Raw genomic sequence first — 18574 nt, forward strand, 5'->3', positions numbered from 1 at the left:
CAATGTACTGGGCATCTAAACTTGATTACCACTATCAGAATTTGTTTATGTGCCGCTTAGCTGTTGTTTGAATCGAAACCGAGAATTCTTTGTTTTAAAATGGAACGGCTGAACAGTTACGAGCAGTCACTGCAGTAGATAATATTAAATTTTGCTTCTTGGTAAAATATTTGTATTTTTTTCGTATAATTTACACAAACGTCAAGTTTCAGAACGGTTTTATGTTTGACTAAAAGTTAAAAGATTGAAATCGATTAAAAGGAAAAATTTGTAACTTTTATTTTAAGTTTTCCAAAATTTTTCTAAATTTGTAACGGTTACGGTTTCGCAATAATAAGATGCAAGAATTTTTGGCAAACGAAATTATTAGCTGTCAACTCAAGTAAATGGAGCCAAAAGATCCATAAATTACTTTTAAAATAAGGACGGTCTTGCAATATCTCTAATGGTACCGTACATGGATCACAACTAGGGCTGTGAACTGCATCCGAATTTTTCAACTATCCGGATAAATCGAATATTCGAATAACCGGATAGCTAAGCAAAAAATCCGGCTATCCGGATTCCTAAAAGGAAAACCCGGATATCCGCAGATCGGATATTCGGATACGTAAAAGGAAAACCCGGATATCCGTATGTCCGGATACTGGAATATAAAAGTTAAATATCTGCATATCAGAACTAAACGAAGCAAACATCGAAAAATTATTCACAAAATATGTTTATAGATTATTAAAATATTATTAAGACAATAGTTTAACATCATATTACATACATATTTCTCAATACGGGCCTTTTTATACTCAGTTGAGCAGCGCTCACAGAGTATATTAACTTTGATTGGATAACGGTTGGTTGTGCAGGTATAAAGGAATCGAGATAGATATAGACTTCCATATATCAAAATCATCAGTATCGAACAAAAATTTGATTGAGCCATGTCCGTCCGTCCGTCTGTCCGTCTGTCCGTTAACACGATAACTTGAGTAAATTTTGAGGTATCTTGATGAAATTTGGTATGTAGGTTCCTGGGCACTCATCTCAGATCGCTATTTAAAATGAACGATATCGGACAATAACCACGCCCACTTTTTCGATATCGAAAATTTCGAAAAATTGAAAAAGTGCGATAATTCATTACCAAATACGCATTAAGCGATGAAACTTGGTAGATGAGTTGAGCTTATGACGCAAAATAGAAAACTAGTAAAATTTGGACAATGGGCGTGGCACCGCCCACTTTTAAATGAAGGTAATTTAGAAGTTTTGCAAGCTGTAATTTGGCAGTCGTTGAAGATATCATGATGAAATTTGGCAAGAACGTTACTCTTATTACTTTATGTCTGCTTAATAAAAATTAGCAAAATCGAAGAACGACCACGCCCACTTTTTAAAAAATTTTTTTTTTTTAATTCAAATTTTAAAAGAAAAGTTAATATCTTTACAGCATATAAGTAAATTATGCCAACATTCAACTCCAGTAATGATATGGTGCAACAAAATACAAAAATAAAAGAAAATTTCAAAATGGGCGTGGCTTCGCCCTTTTTCATTTAATTTGTCTAGGATGCTTTTAATGCCATAAGTCGAACAAAAATTAACCAATCCTTGTGAAATTTGGTAGAGGCTTAGCTCCTAAGACGATAACTGTTTTCTGTGAAAAAGGGCGAAATCGGTTGAAGCCACGCCCAGTTTTTATACACAGTCGATCGTCTGTCCTTCCGCTCGGCCGTTAACACGATAACTTGAGCAAAAATCGATATATCATTACTAAGCTCAGTTCACGTACTTATCTGAACTCACTTTGTATTGGTGTAAAAAATGGCCGAAATCCGACTACGACCACGCCCACTTTTTCGATATCGAAAATTACGAAAAATGAAAAAAATGCCATAATTCTATACCAAATACAAAAAAAGGATTGAAACATGGTAATTTTATTGGTCTATTGACGCAAAATATAACTTTGGAAAAAACTTTGTAAAATGGGTGTGACACCTACCATATTAAGTAGATGAAAATGAAAAAGTTTTGCAGGGCGAAATCAAAAGCCCTTGGAATCTTGGAAGGAATACTGTACGTGGTATTGCATATATAAATAAATTAGCGGTACCCGACAGATGATGTTCTGGATCACCCTGGTCCACATTTTGGTAGATATCTCGAAAACGCCTTCACATATACAACTAAGGGCCACTCCCTTTTAAAACCCTCATTAAAACCTTTAATTTGATACCCATATCGTACAAACACATTCTAGAGTCACCCCTGGTCCACGTTTATGGCGATATTTCGAAAAGGCGTCCACATATAGAACTAAGGCCCACTCCTTTTTAAAATATTCATTAACACCTTTCATTTGATACCCATATCGTACAAACACATTCTAGAGTCACCCCTGGTCCACGTTTATGGCGATATTTCGAAAAGGCGTCCACATATAGAACTAAGGCCCACGCCTTTTTAAAATGCTCATTAACACCTTTCATTTGATACCCATATCGTACAAACGCATTCTAGAGTCACCCCTGGTCCATCTTTACGGCGATATCTCGAAAACGCCTTCACATATACAACTAAGGGCCACTCCCTTTTAAAACCCTCATTAAAACCTTTAATTTGATACCCATATCGTACAAAAACATTCTAGAGTAACCCCTGGCCCACCTTTATGGCGAGAGAACTATGGCCCTTTTCCTCTTAAAATACTCTTTAATACCTTCCATTTGATACACATGTCATGCAAACACATTCCAGGGTTACCCTAGGTTCATTTTCCTACATGGTGATTTTCCCTTATTTTGTCTCCATAGCTCTCAGCTGAGTATGTAATGTTCGGTTACACCCGAACTTAGCCTTCCTTACTTGTTTGTATTCACAATTAATTTATTTAAATGCCCTTATTAATGGGCGAATAAATAAACATATACATATATGTCGTACATCAATTTGGTGCTGTCACTGGATATCCAAAAATATGGTTATTAACCAGATCTTCATAAATCCGGATATCCGAATAGTTTCACAAACGGATATTAACCGGATATCCATGCCGTTCGGATTTTATACGTGTAAACGGATATCCGTATGGATATCCGGATAACCGAATATGCGGATAATCCCAGCCCTAATCACAACAACATCACTTCAGCTATTAGCAACAATCAAATTGATTGCCGTAGAATCAAATGAGGAAATACAACAGCATGCTTTTAAAAGCCCCGTCACAAAAGCAATTTTTCATATAGATCCGTTTAACTCAATCTGATGCGCTCTGAGTAGATTGCACTTATTTTTATGGAGAACGGTAGATTGGGTGACACTGGCGCCATCTGACATGAAAAAGTAGGCATTTTCCAACTTTTGTTACAAGCAAAGCATAAGAAGAAGAATTTGACATTTGATTTGGCTAATGGTTTGGCACACTTTGCAAGTGAAATTAATTTTCGCACTTGTTGGTACTTTTTTAAGATTTTTCACAGTTAAAAACTGCAATTTAACAAATGATTAGAAAACAAATTATGTTAGCAAGTATTTTTCTTGTATAGTGAGAATGTTTATAACAGTGCTCGCGAAAGTCTTTATTTGAATGGGCATGGCGGAATAAACTTCAATTGCTAAGTCTGAAGCTCCTTAATATTTACAATCGCAACATCTTGCGTGATTGTGGCGATGCTAATGGGATGCATAAGATTGTGTTGAACGCTTCTATATGAAAAACTTCATTGTGGCTCGTGCATTAGCACGTGGTAAGCTCACGCCCACCCCTGCAAATGAGAATTTGCGCTTACTCAAAGCAAACGGTACAACAAACGACCGACAGCAATTTACAGTTGGCCTAGACTAACTAGATTGTTTAATTGCTTCACTTTATTGTTTTTCAGCTCAGCCAGTTTTGGGGGGACGAACTTCGAATGCATAAGGGCGCGTTTATATTGCAGCAGCGATGCTCTCATACATATATGCTGCTGGGTGTGGCAGGATGTTAGTGTTGCTGCGGCGAGTTTAGCATACACGTTTCCTCCCACACACAACTATCATCACCGATGACTATTATAAAGGTCGTATTTTTCGATTTTTCCAAACCTCACTCAAAGATAGCATCGAGATGCCAATATACGGCACCCTTAAGCTAAGAACACATTCGACTTTTGCGCTGTCTAAGCAATAACGCGCTGGCAGTAGCTGACTTTGAACACACATGCCTTAAATGCTATGTTCTAAATCCACATACAACGAAATGACTGCGCCAAAGCAACACAAAAATTATTGAAAAACTTAAATTTTGTCGTGTGTTGTCTGTCAATTTTTGTGCAGCCTCCAAATCAAGGAGAATCCAAGGCGAATCCATACAACGTGATGCTAAAGCGAATTCAATCCAACTCGCAGAGCAGAAGAATGTCAAGTCAAAAGAAAATTAGCTTTGATTTCGAGTAACTGACACATTGTTGTACATATCAAGGCGTAGTACGAATATATATCAAGAAGAAGCAGTCAGCTGATGGAATGAAAGGCACCTGGCAATGAATTAATCTTGGGAAAATCTATACAAGGGATGGAAAAACGAATTTGCCGTGCAGAAGAATGTCAAGCCAAAAGAAAATTTGCACAATTTTCGATTAACTGAGGAAGCAATCAGATGATGGGATAACAACACCTTGTACTGAGTTTGGAGCGAAGCGAATTCAGTATGGTGTTCTTCCCTCAACAGCTGATTGCTTCTTTTTTATTATTTTCCACACAACACCTTAATCGGAAGCAATGTAAATTTTTGTTTGCCTTGACATTGTTATGCACAGCGAATTGGTTGAATTCGCTTTATCATTACCTTGTATAGATTCGCCTTGTTTTCTTTTAATTAAATTCTTAAAAACCTCTGCAAAAATGTATCTGCTTCAGTAGAGCCGGATCCGGCATAGACACCTCATAGATCCCCTCATGGAGCTTAGAGCTTAACAGCTCAGGTGATTTTGGCCATTTCGTGCCAATTTACGCCAGTTGTCCTTGTTTCATAATAACTAACGACAATTTCGAGTCCAAAGGTAGAATGGAGTAAAGCAATATCAGTTTTTGTATGAAATATCGAAAACCACGAAGATGCACATTTAAACGGATGAGAATTCTCAAAATCAAAGTTGAACACCGGCGGGTGTCTTACCTAGAATAATGTCTTATGAGACAGAGCATCTAATCCCCAAACTTCTCTACGGTGCCATCCAGTTGTATATATATGGGTGTTTTCAAAATTACGTATGTTTCATCCTGGCAAACTTTTTTGGTGTAAAAGCAATAGTTGGATCAGGAAATTTCCTTTTGCTATAAACATCATTCGTAGACACCTGTTCAAACTACATACATATGTAATTACAAATATTTTCCATAAACGACACACAGATGCTCGGATGTTTCGAAAACGTACAATATATTTGAGGTGACATAGCATTTGCTAAGAATTCAACCAAATTAATTTATGCTGCATGAAAATGTTGTAGGAATAGTAAATAAAGGAAAATTTAAGGATGGTCACAACAACAAAAACAGCTAGCAGCCACACCTATGTACATGTACTCATTAAAGAAAGCAGCCACACTTATGTACAAGGCAACGAAGAATATTTAACAAACATAACCAGCAGCTCGAAGTGAAGAGATTATTTCACATACACATATGTAGTCAGCAGACAAGAGCAGAAGCTCTTACTCACACATACACACGCATATAGCTAAATAACCAAGTATGAGTTACAAATGTTCCAGAAGGCATGTTCATGAAAAGTCTAGACCTTAGAAGAAATAGATGAACGGGTCTAACTGAGAGTATAAAAGCAGCGCGATGCAAGCGATAGTCAATCAGTTATATTCAAACACGCTATTAGTGAAGTATAATTGTGAAGTACTACTCCCAAAGTAGTATAAATAAAGACCATTTTCCAGTACTGAATATTGGAATTATTTATTCGACAGTTCAGCGATTCGAACGTTAGCAGAAGATGTATAATTATCAGGAATCCTCCAAAATTCGTTGCAATATATATGTATACTAGAAGACCCGGCAGACGTTGTCCTGCCCCAAATTTGGCCAAGCTTTTTCCGTCTGAATCTGCCCTCCCCCCCCTCTTCACTTTTTCCTAATCCTTTTATTCACTCCTCCCTCCGTCTTTTTCGCTTCATCTATCTCCATCTTCTTCTCATTCTATCTCTTTCTCAATCTCATTCTCTCTTTTCACTTTTCTCTTCTCTCAATTTCTTCTCATTCTTCTGCATTCCTTATTGCCTGTCCCAGAAGGTGGTATGTATTTTCTTCCAGTCCCAGTCCCAGTCCCATTCCGAGTCTCAGTCCCAGTCCTAGTCCTATTCCCAGTCCCAGTCCGTCTCTGGATAATATATTACTCTGTACTAAAGCACTCATAAACAGCTTTCATTTGATATCCATATTGTATAAACACTGTCTAGGCATTCACTGGCCCACGTTTTGGCCTATATCTCGAGACCCTAGTCACCCAGGGGTAAGAAAATTACCCTCTGCTAAAGCACTCATCCACAGCTTTCATTTCATATCCATATTCTATAAACACATTCTAGGGGTACCCGGATCTACGTTTTGGCCTATTCTCGAGACCCTAATCACCCAGGGGTATGAAAATGACCCTCTAATAAAGCACTCATCAACAGCTTTCATTTGATATCCACATTCTATAAACACATTCTAGGGGTACCCGGGTCCACGTTTTGGCCTATATCTCGAGACCCTAGTCAGCCAGGGGTATGAAAATTACCCTCTACTAAAGCACTCATCAACAGCATTCATTTGACATCCATATTGTATAAACACATTCTAGGGGTACCCGGGTCCACTTTTTGGCCTATAGCTCGAGACCCTAGTCACCCAGGGGTATGAAAATTACCCTCTACTAAAGCACTCATCAACAGCTTTCATTTGATATCCATATTCTATACACACATTCTAGGGGTACCCAGGTCCACGTTTTGACCTATATCTCGAGACCCTATTCACCCAGGGGTATGAAAATTACCCTCTACTAAAGCACTCATCAACAGCTTTCATTTGATATCCATATTATATAAACACACTCTAGGGGTCACCTATCCTATATTTTAAGTTAGATCAAACTACACACGCGGTGCAAAACAAATTCAAAATCGGTTCAGTAGTGAAGGAGTCCATTGGCCTCAATTGTGTGACACGTGTTTTTTATATATTAAGATACATAGGTAGATTAAATGAAAATTTTCTATAACTGTTTGGACGTACCAGTTTTTTTATCCTTACAATCTTGAATGCTAACGTTTTTCGAAAAACAAATTATGAGACCATAAAGATACATGAAAATGTTGTTAAGTGTTAAATGTTTACACATAAAAACTCCGCTACGACTTATTTTAAATTTTGAAATGCGTCCGAATGCTTACAAAAAACAAGTATTTTGAAAACCTCTCAAGCATAGTACAGGTCTACAAGTAGGATATGTAGCAGCATGCACATACATAGCCACGCTCACCTGATAAAATGCTTGTTCTTGTTCGTTTTTTGTGTGGATGCTATTTGGCACTGTTGTACTTCTTAGGTCCAAGAAAAGTGTAGTAGCTGCTAACGAAAACTGTGTAAAATTTTTATTCTAATATTACAAAGAAATATCCTTATTTACTTTCAAATGAGCACTTAATTACATCTCTCTTTAAAATCCATATGTTTTGCACAATTTTAGTTAACAAATTGTGATACTTTATTACCGGGGACGATTGCTAAAACACGACCAAAACCGTCGGCGGAGGTATTAATAGACGCGTTTTTGCCTCGCTTCCAATAATTCGAATACTTTTTCGCCTTTGAACTATTAATAACAGGACAAAACGCGTCTTTTCATTTCTCTTTCCACATTTTTGGACGGGTTATTGCAGTCGACCTCGGTTTCAGACTGTTTTTCGCGGAGAACTTTTGAACGGGTAGAAAAACTTAGCACTCGTGTTTGTATTCTTAATGCTGGAATAACTACGCGTACTCAAATACCCCACTTCAAGACTTTTGTATAATCTTCTGTAGGACGCATATAGGTGCAATAGATTTTCATACTAAAATCGTTCAAAAAAATGTACCATCACGGCAACCCATATTTGATATTCCGCTCCTTTTTTTGTTTCCCTGCGTCGCTTTCCACGACAGCAACCCCGGTAATTTTGACACTTCGTTCAGTGTCAAACGCATGCTCCACGCAGGTTCCACTGAGTTCCACAATAGTTTGACACTGACCGAAGTGTCAAACGGCAGTGTGTTAGAATGAGAAAGGAATTGTTTCCTTCTCATACATATCATACTTGTAAACTTGTACTATGCTCTCAAGCTTCAACCCAATATATATGTAGTTACGATTTATTGAAGCTTGTTGAAAAAAGAAGTTCTTGGAACTTAGTATGTTGGATTAACCTTGAATAACGCATATGCGGCTTTCGACTGACAATCTACAAAATTACGCTAGGTAAAAGTTTTCCTTTCTGCTCTTATTTCATATTTCATATCTTTATTAAGTCAAATGGTAACAACCTTAGTGACTAGATTACAGGTTAACTTAGTACTAGTTTAACAATTTTAAAGTAAGATTTACTGAGATAAGTAATAGGACTCAATGAGTGCCTTAAACAGAGACCTTGGCATGGCAAAGTCCAGGTCAAGGCTTCTGGATAGGCGATTAAATTCTACAAGACCTCTTAGAAGAGGTGCGAAACTGAAGTAATTGGAACGCAGCACTTCAACGCGGAATGTACTGTGAAAGCGGAGAGCTCTGTTAGGGACATTGAAAGTCAACTGCCCAAGTAGTTCTGAGCAGTCAATAGCACCGGATATTATGTCAAAAATAAACATTACGTTTTGAACAAGACGTCTAACTTCAAGTGGCAAGACATTGATAAGCATGCATCTTGCATTGTAGGGTGGCAGGGGATTAACAAAGTGCAGAGGTTGAAGAGCAAATCGTATGAACTTGCTCTGAATTCTTTCAATTCTTAAAGAGTGTGAAGAGTATACGGGATGCCAGATGACTGATGCATACTCCAACTTGGAACGCACTAAGGCATTGTATAAGATTTTCCTGGTATATGGGTCCTTGAAATCCTTGGCATATCGTCGCAAGAAAGCTAAGTTGGCATAAGCCTTTGGTATGAGAAAGTTTACATGATTACAAAAAGTAAAAGATGAGTCAAAAGTTACGCCAAGATCGCGAAACTCATTAATTGACGTAAGAGTTACATTTGAAATCGAGTACGCGAATGAAACCACATTCATAGACTTAGTATACGTCATGTGACAGCATTTACGAATATTGAGTCACAGATTATTTTGACAGGCCCAATTATTTATAGCATTCAGATCTTCTTGCAAACGCAATGCATCAGAAATACAGGAGATTCTCCGAAAGAGTTTTAAGTCGTCAGCATTAAGCAAATAATTCGAATAGTTTATGCATGAGCCAACATCATTAATAAACATTAAGAACAAAATAGGACCAAGGTTGCTACCTTGTGGTACACCCGAAGTTGCTGAGAATTCATAAGACTTAGTTGTCTCGATTTCAACAAAAGATATTCTATTTTCCAAATAGGATTTCAGCCACCGCAGAAAGCTTGAGTGAAAGCCCATGTTTTCAAGTTTCCACAGAAGTAATTTGTGCGCAACTGTGTCAAAAGCCTTGGAAAAATCCGTATATATGGTGTCAACTTGACATCCATCCTTAAACGCAGAGACACAAAACTGAGAGAAAACAGCCAGATTTATAGCAGTTGAACGTCCCGCAATGAAACCATGCTGACATGGATCGACTATTTTATTTATAGCGAATGATACTTTGTTTTTAACAACCTTTTCAAAAAGTTTTGAACATGTTGACAGTTTTGATATTGGCCTGTAATTCTTTACTTCATTTTTATTGCCTGACTTGAAGATAGGAGTGATAGACGCCAGCTTCCAGCCATCAACAAAAACTCCAGACGATAGCGAAATATTGAAAATGTGGCACAGTGACACACAAAGAGAAATACTACACTTCTTAAATAAAAAAGGAGGACAATCCATCAATATCATTTTTGATTGAGGTCTGTAAGGAGGATATACCCAAGATAATATCGGTTTCAGACACGGACAAAAACCCAAAGTCTAAAGGTTTGGGGCTATTAGTAAGATACATGTTATCAAAATTATCGGCCTCAACAACAAACGTAAATTTGAAAAAATCAGCAAACAATTTGCCGAATCGACCAAACTGTTAGAGCAAATGTCATTAAATTTGACACAGGTAGGTATATTAGAACAACCTTTCTTTGAACGAACATAGTTCCAAAAATATTTAGGATTAACTTTCAACTCATCTTCAACTCGAGAAACGTATTTATTGTACAAAAACTTATCAAGAACATTGAACTGCATCATATAAGAATTATACTGATCTTTAAAAACAGTATCGCTGGTATCCTTATATAATTTAAAGTACTTATTTCTTTGATTTTTCAACTTTTTCCACCTAGTATTGTACCAGGGTAGTTTGTGAACTTTAACTGGTAGCAGAGAGAGATTCCTACTGAATATGTCAGCCATCTTTAGCAGAAAAACGTCGAAACATTTAGTTGCATTTTTAGCAAAGGAAATAGATGTCCAGTCTATTCAGATATGGGAGAGTATAAAGATTCATAATTTGCATCCTAAAAGTCTCGGTTGACACTACTGCGGAAACACCCGTATCTATGTATGTATGCAGAGTAAGGCGCTTCATTCTCTACCAGCCTAGAGCCCTGGTATAAAAAGGACGCCCGGGTGATCCAGAGAAAAGATTATCTGCCCACTTACTTAAGAAGATCGAACTCCTTCAGTCATAATGAATGGTTTAAAATGTTATGAATCACAAAATTCGGCGGACACCGTGGTGTGATGGTAGCGTGCTCCGCCTACCAAACCGAAGATCCTGGGATCACTTCCCGGGGAAAGCAACATCAAAATTATAGAAACAAGTTTTCTCACTTAGAAAAACATTTTTCTAAGCGGGGTCGCCCCTCGGTAGTGTTTAGCAAGCACTCCGAATGCATTTCTGCCATGAAAAGCTCTCAGTGAAAACTCATGCCGTTCGGGGTGAGCATAAAACAAGTAGGTTCCGTCCCGCCAATTTGTAGGAAAAATTAAAAAAAGGAGCACGACGCAAATTTGAAGAGAAACTCGGCCTAAAATCTTTTCGGAGGCTATCGCGCTTTTCATTTATTTTATTTTTCTTAGCACAAAATTCAGTTTTGTATTCCTTATTTCCACTTTTTCACTTTTCCACCGTAATCCTAAATCACCCTGAACTTAAGTAGACAAACAAATTATTTTTAGCAACATTCGATACCAGCAATCGAAAATCTGTGTGAAATGAAATTTATACTTACTTAAGCGTAAGATGTAACTTTTGTCCCACTGTTCGACACCTCCAAGCATTAAGATTGAAAGTTTCCATTTTTAAAGGATAGGTACCCGATTGTGGTTACAGAAAACCGAATTAATACAATCATATCATATGAATAAAATTCAACTATACCAAAGCTAGGTTGAACCGGCCGGTCAATAAAGACCTCACATAGACTGGATGTGTCAATAGTGTTACCAGAATTTGTTTGACGACCAAACGGCAGAACCCCAATCAGGTGCCAGGACATATGTTATAGAATAACCCTGTCCTCTTGGCAAATACTAGCAGTTTTCTAGGACCCAGCTTAATTGCTGCCTCGAGATCTGGCAATTCTGCCGCTCCTAATAGCTGTAGCCTTGACCTGGCGAGCGCAGGACATGAACACAGAACATGCTCAACCGTTTCTTCCTACACCTCACACTCCCTGCACTTGCTATTACTGACGAGATCTAACTTAAATGCATGTGACGCCAGAATGCAGTGTCCAGTCAGTATGCCCATCGTGAGCCTTAGGTCTTCTCTCTTCAGAGATATGAGCCGCTTTGTGAGTCTAATATCGCAGGCATTGCACATGATCGCATTTGTCCACGCCTTTCCCGCTTGATGGATCATATGCAACTCCTGCCTATTTTTGTTGCACCCTCCTTTGCCAAATCATCTGCCTTTTCGTTACCTTCTAAACCTTTATGACCGGGAACCAACTATACCAACAGAGAAAAACAATTTTTTTCTACAACCTAATACGCATACATACATACGTACATGTGCACCGTGCAATCACATGCGCTAGATTTGTAGGGCGTCGATGTCAAGAATCATTAAAACCAATGAAAATTGAACACCAGGGAATACATTTAAGTAAAAAAAAATATGAACAGTCAATACCAGTGGCGGATCCATGGGAGGGACTCTACTCTCTATCGTATTTGTTAGTGCGATTCTAATTTGAAAAGGAATGATGGATAATAAACTTCATCAAGACATCTTCAACCGTTCTTAAAGTCTATGCAAAGATTTTCAAAATATTCGAGCGGCCTTAGTAGGCGTTGCCACGCCTGTTTTTTTCAAAATAGTTAATTATGGGTTTTAGGTCAACCTTACAAAGTTGTTCATATACAATTTTAGCATTGTAGCTTAATAAATAACGGAAATATACCGTTAGGTATTAAACTATCATGGAGCTTTATTTTTTTTATTACGACCATTTTTAGCACGAGTATAACTCGCGGCCACAAGAAATAATATGTTACCCGGTCTATGAAAAGGTGGCTTATGACTCAAAAAAGAAATTGCGAGAAACAGCTGTTAGCAACTGTTTTTTTTTTTTTTTTTGAGTCATAAGCCAGCTTTTCATAGACCGGGCCACATATATTGAAACTACAATACATTTCTTTAAATAAAAGTTATATCGGACTAATAGGCCCTTCGCATCACAGAGAGGTGGTGCGATCCAAAGGACCGTCTATCAATCCTAACAAAACTGCCGTAGCGCTTTTCACCCGGAGAAGGAATTAATCCATCCCAGAACCATCCCTGGGTGGAACTAAAATTCTCAATGGAGGCAAAATACCTAGGGGTCACACTGGATTGAGCCCTCACGAGGAATGATCATTTGGATGCTATCATAAACAAAGCAACAAGAGCTTTCTTCGCCTGTACTCAACTCTACGGCAAAACATGGGGGGATATCTCCAAAAATGGTATACTGGACATTTAATACTATTGTAAAGTCAATAGGCACCTATGCTACCCTAGTTTGGTGGCAGAAGGCCACGCAAAGGACGGCAACAGCAAAACTAAGCAAACTACATCGACTAGTTTGCATTGGCATAACGGGTGCGATGAGAACGTCCCCTGCTGATGCACTTAGTGCTTTAGTGGGAATACCTCCCTTCCCTATGCTGATAGAGAAAGAGGCAACAATAGGCGGACTAAGACGTCCAAATATTTCGGAATTGTAGCTAGGAAACATGATAGGGCATATGAAAGTAGTAAGAATATTCATGGGAAATCCCACATTACAACTGCGTGCCGTAATGTCCCCTAAGCTCAGAATCTCACGGAACTTTGTGAAGTATCCATTGTGGACAGAACCCGCTGCGAAACGATGAATCCTTATATTGACCCTGACTCAGGGGTCTGGTTCACGGATGGATCGAAATTCGATGACGGAGGAACGGGAGCTGGCACCTATGGGCCAAACTTGAAGAAATCGATGCCAATTGGATGCTACCCCACCATATTTCAGGCAGAAATCGATGCAATAGAAGTTTGCGGTAGAGAATGTCTACGAAGAGGTTCATCCTCGAAGAGCATCTAAATTATGTCGGACAGCCAGGCGGCCCTGCGTGCCTTGCAATTCCTACACAATTACATCTAAGCTAGTGGATGACTGCATTGAAATCTTTAATGACCTGGGAGCAAAAAACAAGGTTTTGGTGGGATGGGTTCCTGGACATCAGGGACATTAATGTAATTCACATGCAGATTACCTAGCAAAGCAGGGTGCTACAGCAGTGGACTCACACAAGCACACACCAAGGAAACCATAAGTAACTGGGAAACAAAACAATTCAGACATCACTGGATTGACTACCCAGAGCAAAGACAGGCTAAAGTTCTTATACTTCCGGCAACGAAAGTATAAGCCAAACTCATTAATCTAAGCAGCGGGGACTTACGAATTCTCACTGGGTACTATACGGGTCTACGATATCTGATAAGTAGGTTAAATCTATTCGATACTCAAATTTGTCGTTTCTTTGAGCTCGAGGAAGAAACGCCGGTTCTCATTCTCTGCGAATACGTCGCTCTAGCAAGGCTGAGATTCTTCCATCGGTGTGACTCTTAATCCCCATGTGATATAGAGTAAAAATCCTGAAGAGGTACTTAGATACATTAAAAGCATCCGCATAGAAAATTAAGCTGAAAGGTCATGCACAATAGATCTACAGGAAGGTCGCAGTACTTCTAGGCATAATAATAATAATAATAATAGGCTGAGAGATAGACCAATGAATGGATGAGGAATGCTAACTTAAATTCTTTTTTTCCGTTAAGGCTGCCTATTTTTTATGTTGATTTAAATAGATAACAAAAAATCCCTAGGCGCTGCCAACGATCAAGTCGATAGTAGCAAAATAGGATTTTTTTCGTGAAGTTCCTGCCCCCAAAATGTCTCTCTGGATCCACCCCTGGTCAATACAAAGTCAGACCAAAAATAATATTTGTATTACTAAATTTATAACCTTGTTGCTAAATAAGTACGATTTATAAAAAAACATGTAAGGAAGTCTAAGTTCGGGTGAAACCGAACATTACATACCCAGCTGTACACTAGATTTGCTGTTGTTGTATGTTTTGTGTGATCAATAGTGTTACAAGGCTGCGCAATAGTACATATGGGGTATTCCATCCAATTTCGACCAATTTTGAACCCGACCCCTTTAGAATTGGCTGAAAGTTTTTCTTCTTTTTCTAGCTTACGAAAGACGTTTTTCAGAAGTTTTTCAAATTTTTTCATCCAACTCAAAAAAAGTTATGAATTTAAAGAAAAAACACCGTTTTTGTTTTCAAAATGCTATAACTTTTTCAAAAATTGACCGTTTGGGATCTTTTTTTTTAAATTTGTTTTTAAATGTACTTTTCGGAAAAAATTCAAAAAAATGTTTAAAGTTTTTTTTTTTAATTTTTCAGTTTTTCGAGATTTTTCGAATTTTGCCCTTTTTTTCTCATAAAAAATTTCAATCGATTCTGCAATCATCCCCACTAATCCCGGAGTGGGCCGAGAATTTTTATTTTTTTTTATTTAATTACAAAAAAAAAAAACTTTAAAAATTTGTTTGAATTTTTTTCGAAAAGTACATTTAAAAACAAATTTAAAAAAAAAGATCCCAAACGGTCAATTTTTGAAAGCGTTTAACACTTTTTTGAATTTTTTCCGAAAAGTACATTTAAAAACAAATTTAAAACAAAAAAAGATCCCAAACGGTCAATTTTTGAAAAAGTTATAGCATTTTGAAAACAAAAACGGTGATTTTTTTTAATTCAAAACTTCTTTGAGTTGGATGAAAAAATTTGAAAAACTTCTGAAAAACGTCTTTCGTAAGCTAGAAAAAGAAAAAAACATTCCAGAAATATTTCCTGTTATAAGGAAAAGCTGTGTACCCAATTTTGTTACGATATTAAAATTTTTGTTCGAATTATGGCTCCCGAAATATAGAAAATTGCTTAGTCATAAAAGAGGTGATCCACGCCCATTTTTTAAGTTTGAAGTTTTTCCTATTTATTGTTATAAAGTCATCTCTTTTGTTAGAAATCAAGCTCTTTTTTGCAAAGAAAAAGCTTATTTTATTCGTCCACGACCCTTTTCAAAATCTTTTATATAAAAGTAGGCGTAGTCCTCAACCGATTTCGTTAATATTTCTTCAAAGCATTCCTTACAGTAAAAGCAACCTGTCTGCCGAATTTTGTTACGATAGGCTTAACGATTTTTGATTTATGATTATTAATATTTGCAAAATTGATTTTATCACAAGAGGGCGGTGTCACGCCCACTTAGAAAAAAATTTCAATGTTTTATCTCAATATCAGTCCACACGTCAAATTTCAACATTCTAGGTGTATTGTTTACTAAATAATCAGGTTTTTTGTGTTTTCCAAAATGTTATATATATAAAAAGTGGGCGTGGTTATCATCCGATCGCGCTCATTTTCAATACCAATCTATTATGGGTCAAGGTAAGCTCGTGTACCGAATTTGGTGCGGATATCTCAATATTAACTCAAGTTATCGTGTTAACGGACAAACGGACAGACGGACGGACATGGCTCAATCAAATTTTTTTTCGATACTAATGATTTTGATATATGGAAGTCTATATCTATCTCGATTCCTTTATACCTGTACAACCAACCGCTATCCAATCAAAGTTATAATACCCTGTGTACAAGTACAGCTGGGTATAAAAATATAATTTTATTGTTACAAAGAAATAAACAAATATTTGGCCCTGACAACAAGGATATGAAAGGAAAATTTTGAAAATGTAGAAGTTTAGTAAATTAGCTAGTAGTTCTCTAATCTCACCAAAAAAAAAAACACAAACTGAAGCAATGAATTCCAAGAATATTCGAACTCATTTATTATCAGCAGGAATCCCCATTGTCAATTAAAAGAAAAACAAAAGCAGCTACTGATCGGATATCAGTAACAACAACATGCAGTTAACTGATAAAAATACGAGTAAAATATGAATGTAAATAAAGTAGGTAGATAAGCAAATGCTCTTACAATCAACTTCATTTCATTTGTTCATTCATTCATAGAAGTGTTTGTTATTCCTTTCAAACTTCCATTCACAAAATGTGCCAATATGTCTAGGCGTGCAAAAACGCCTGCGAAAAATTAAAACATAAATAAAACAAAACAAAAACAAAACATATGTAAATATGTAAGTACTTCAAAAAACAACAGTTATGTATATCTAAACAAGGTTAAAACGAAGAAAACACACAAGTCAGTATGATAACCACAATAAAAAGCGATAAAGATTTCTAATCTTGGTTTGAGGCATTGTTATTGGAGTTAAAGTCCTACTGTTCTTTGTTTTATCGCTAAGTTTACTTAATGAAATTGTGTATATCTGCGCTATCAATGAGTGTCAGTCATAATATTCATATAAGACAGTAGAAGCAAACAGGGTGATCAGAAAGTCATAACTGACGACAATAGCCGTGTTTTTTTACATGTATATACATCTACATTTGCAACTAAAAACAAACACTAATGGAGAATTACATAGTAGCAATGTATAGAAAGATAGTGGAGACACAATGGCCTATTAGGTCATAGTGTATAACGTATACCAAAATTAAAGCCTGCTTTTTCAGTGCGAGTTTAAACTCCAGTTAAAGTTGACTAGAGTTTAACCTTGCCACATTGTTCGATAACATAAAATTTTGCTGCACATCTCAGCTTAAGCGGCTGAAGTGACAGCAGTAAACTATAGTCAACTTTAACTGGAGTTTAAACTCGCACTGAAAATCGCGGCCTTAATGTGGAGACTAGTGGAGACTAGTGAAGACACGCGCTTTTTATACTCAGCCGTGCAGAGCTTACAAAGTATATAAATTTTGTTCGCATAACGGTACCCCGGAACGGAATAAACTAATCGATATAGATATAGACATCTATATATCAAAATGATCTAAGCGAAAAAAGAAATTAATTTAGCCATGTCCGTCCGTCCGTTCGTCTGTCCGTGAACACGATAACTTGAGTTAGGTATCTTAATGAAATTTGGTATGTAAATTTCTGGGCACTCATCTCAGATCGCTATTTAAAATAAAATTAAAGAAAAAAAAACTTTTTTAAAAATAAGCTTTTATTATTTTGGTTAATAAAATTAACTAAAAAGTAAACAATAAATTGACTCTAACGAAATATAACACTTTATAAGTTCATTGTAAGCTTAAACGATAATTAGGCTTTTTCGTCTGCGACAAAAAAATTCTATATTGTACATAATTATATATTTTTAACATTAAAACTTTACACCTAAATTATTAAATCTTACAGTTTATATCACAGTCCTAATTGTTCTAATAAAAGCGTGTTACATTGCGATAGCAAGAAAAGGAGATCCTAAATGTTCTTAATTATACCATCAAAATTTAACACGTTTTTTATTAGAACAATTAGGACTGTGATATAAACTGTAAGATTTAATAATTTAGGTGTAAAGTTTTAATGTTAAAAATATATAATTATGTACAATATAGAATTTTTTTGTCGCAGATGAAAAAGCCTAATTATCGTTTAAGCTTACAATGAACTTATAAAGTGTTATATTTCTTTAGAGTCAATTTATTGTTTACTTTTTAGTTAATTTTATTAACCAAAATAATAAAAGCTTATTTTTAAAAAAGTTTTTTTTTCTTTAATTTTATTTTTTACTTTTTAGTTCGTTTTATTAACAAGTAATAGAAGCTTGTTCTTATAAAAGCTTTAAATATAAGTATAGGGGGTGAAACAAAAACACATATATCAGTTACATCTGCGTATAATGCGTATTGGAATTTATTAGTACGCATTTTATGCGCAGCAACTTCAGAGGTGTCTTTAAAGTT

The 18574-nt window shown here is 36.5% G+C and overlaps 1 protein-coding gene across 2 annotated transcripts in view; it reads left to right on the top strand.

Moving 5' to 3' along the window:
• Window positions 1-261: 261 nt before the first annotated feature.
• LOC137234434 (thialysine N-epsilon-acetyltransferase) overlaps window positions 262-18574 on the top strand; it is a 46621-nt gene continuing 28308 nt past the window's right edge. Inside the window, exon 1 of one of the 2 annotated variants that reach the window (XM_067757979.1) lies at window positions 262-382. The gene's annotated coding sequence lies outside the window, so the exon portion shown is untranslated. Of the gene's footprint in view, window positions 449-18574 lie in introns of both variants that reach the window. The other variant, XM_067757976.1, reaches the window with a different exon arrangement.

The sequence above is a fragment of the Eurosta solidaginis genome, chromosome 1, assembly GCF_040869045.1.
Source record: "Eurosta solidaginis isolate ZX-2024a chromosome 1, ASM4086904v1, whole genome shotgun sequence".
In the NCBI taxonomy this organism is placed as follows: domain Eukaryota; kingdom Metazoa; phylum Arthropoda; class Insecta; order Diptera; family Tephritidae; genus Eurosta; species Eurosta solidaginis.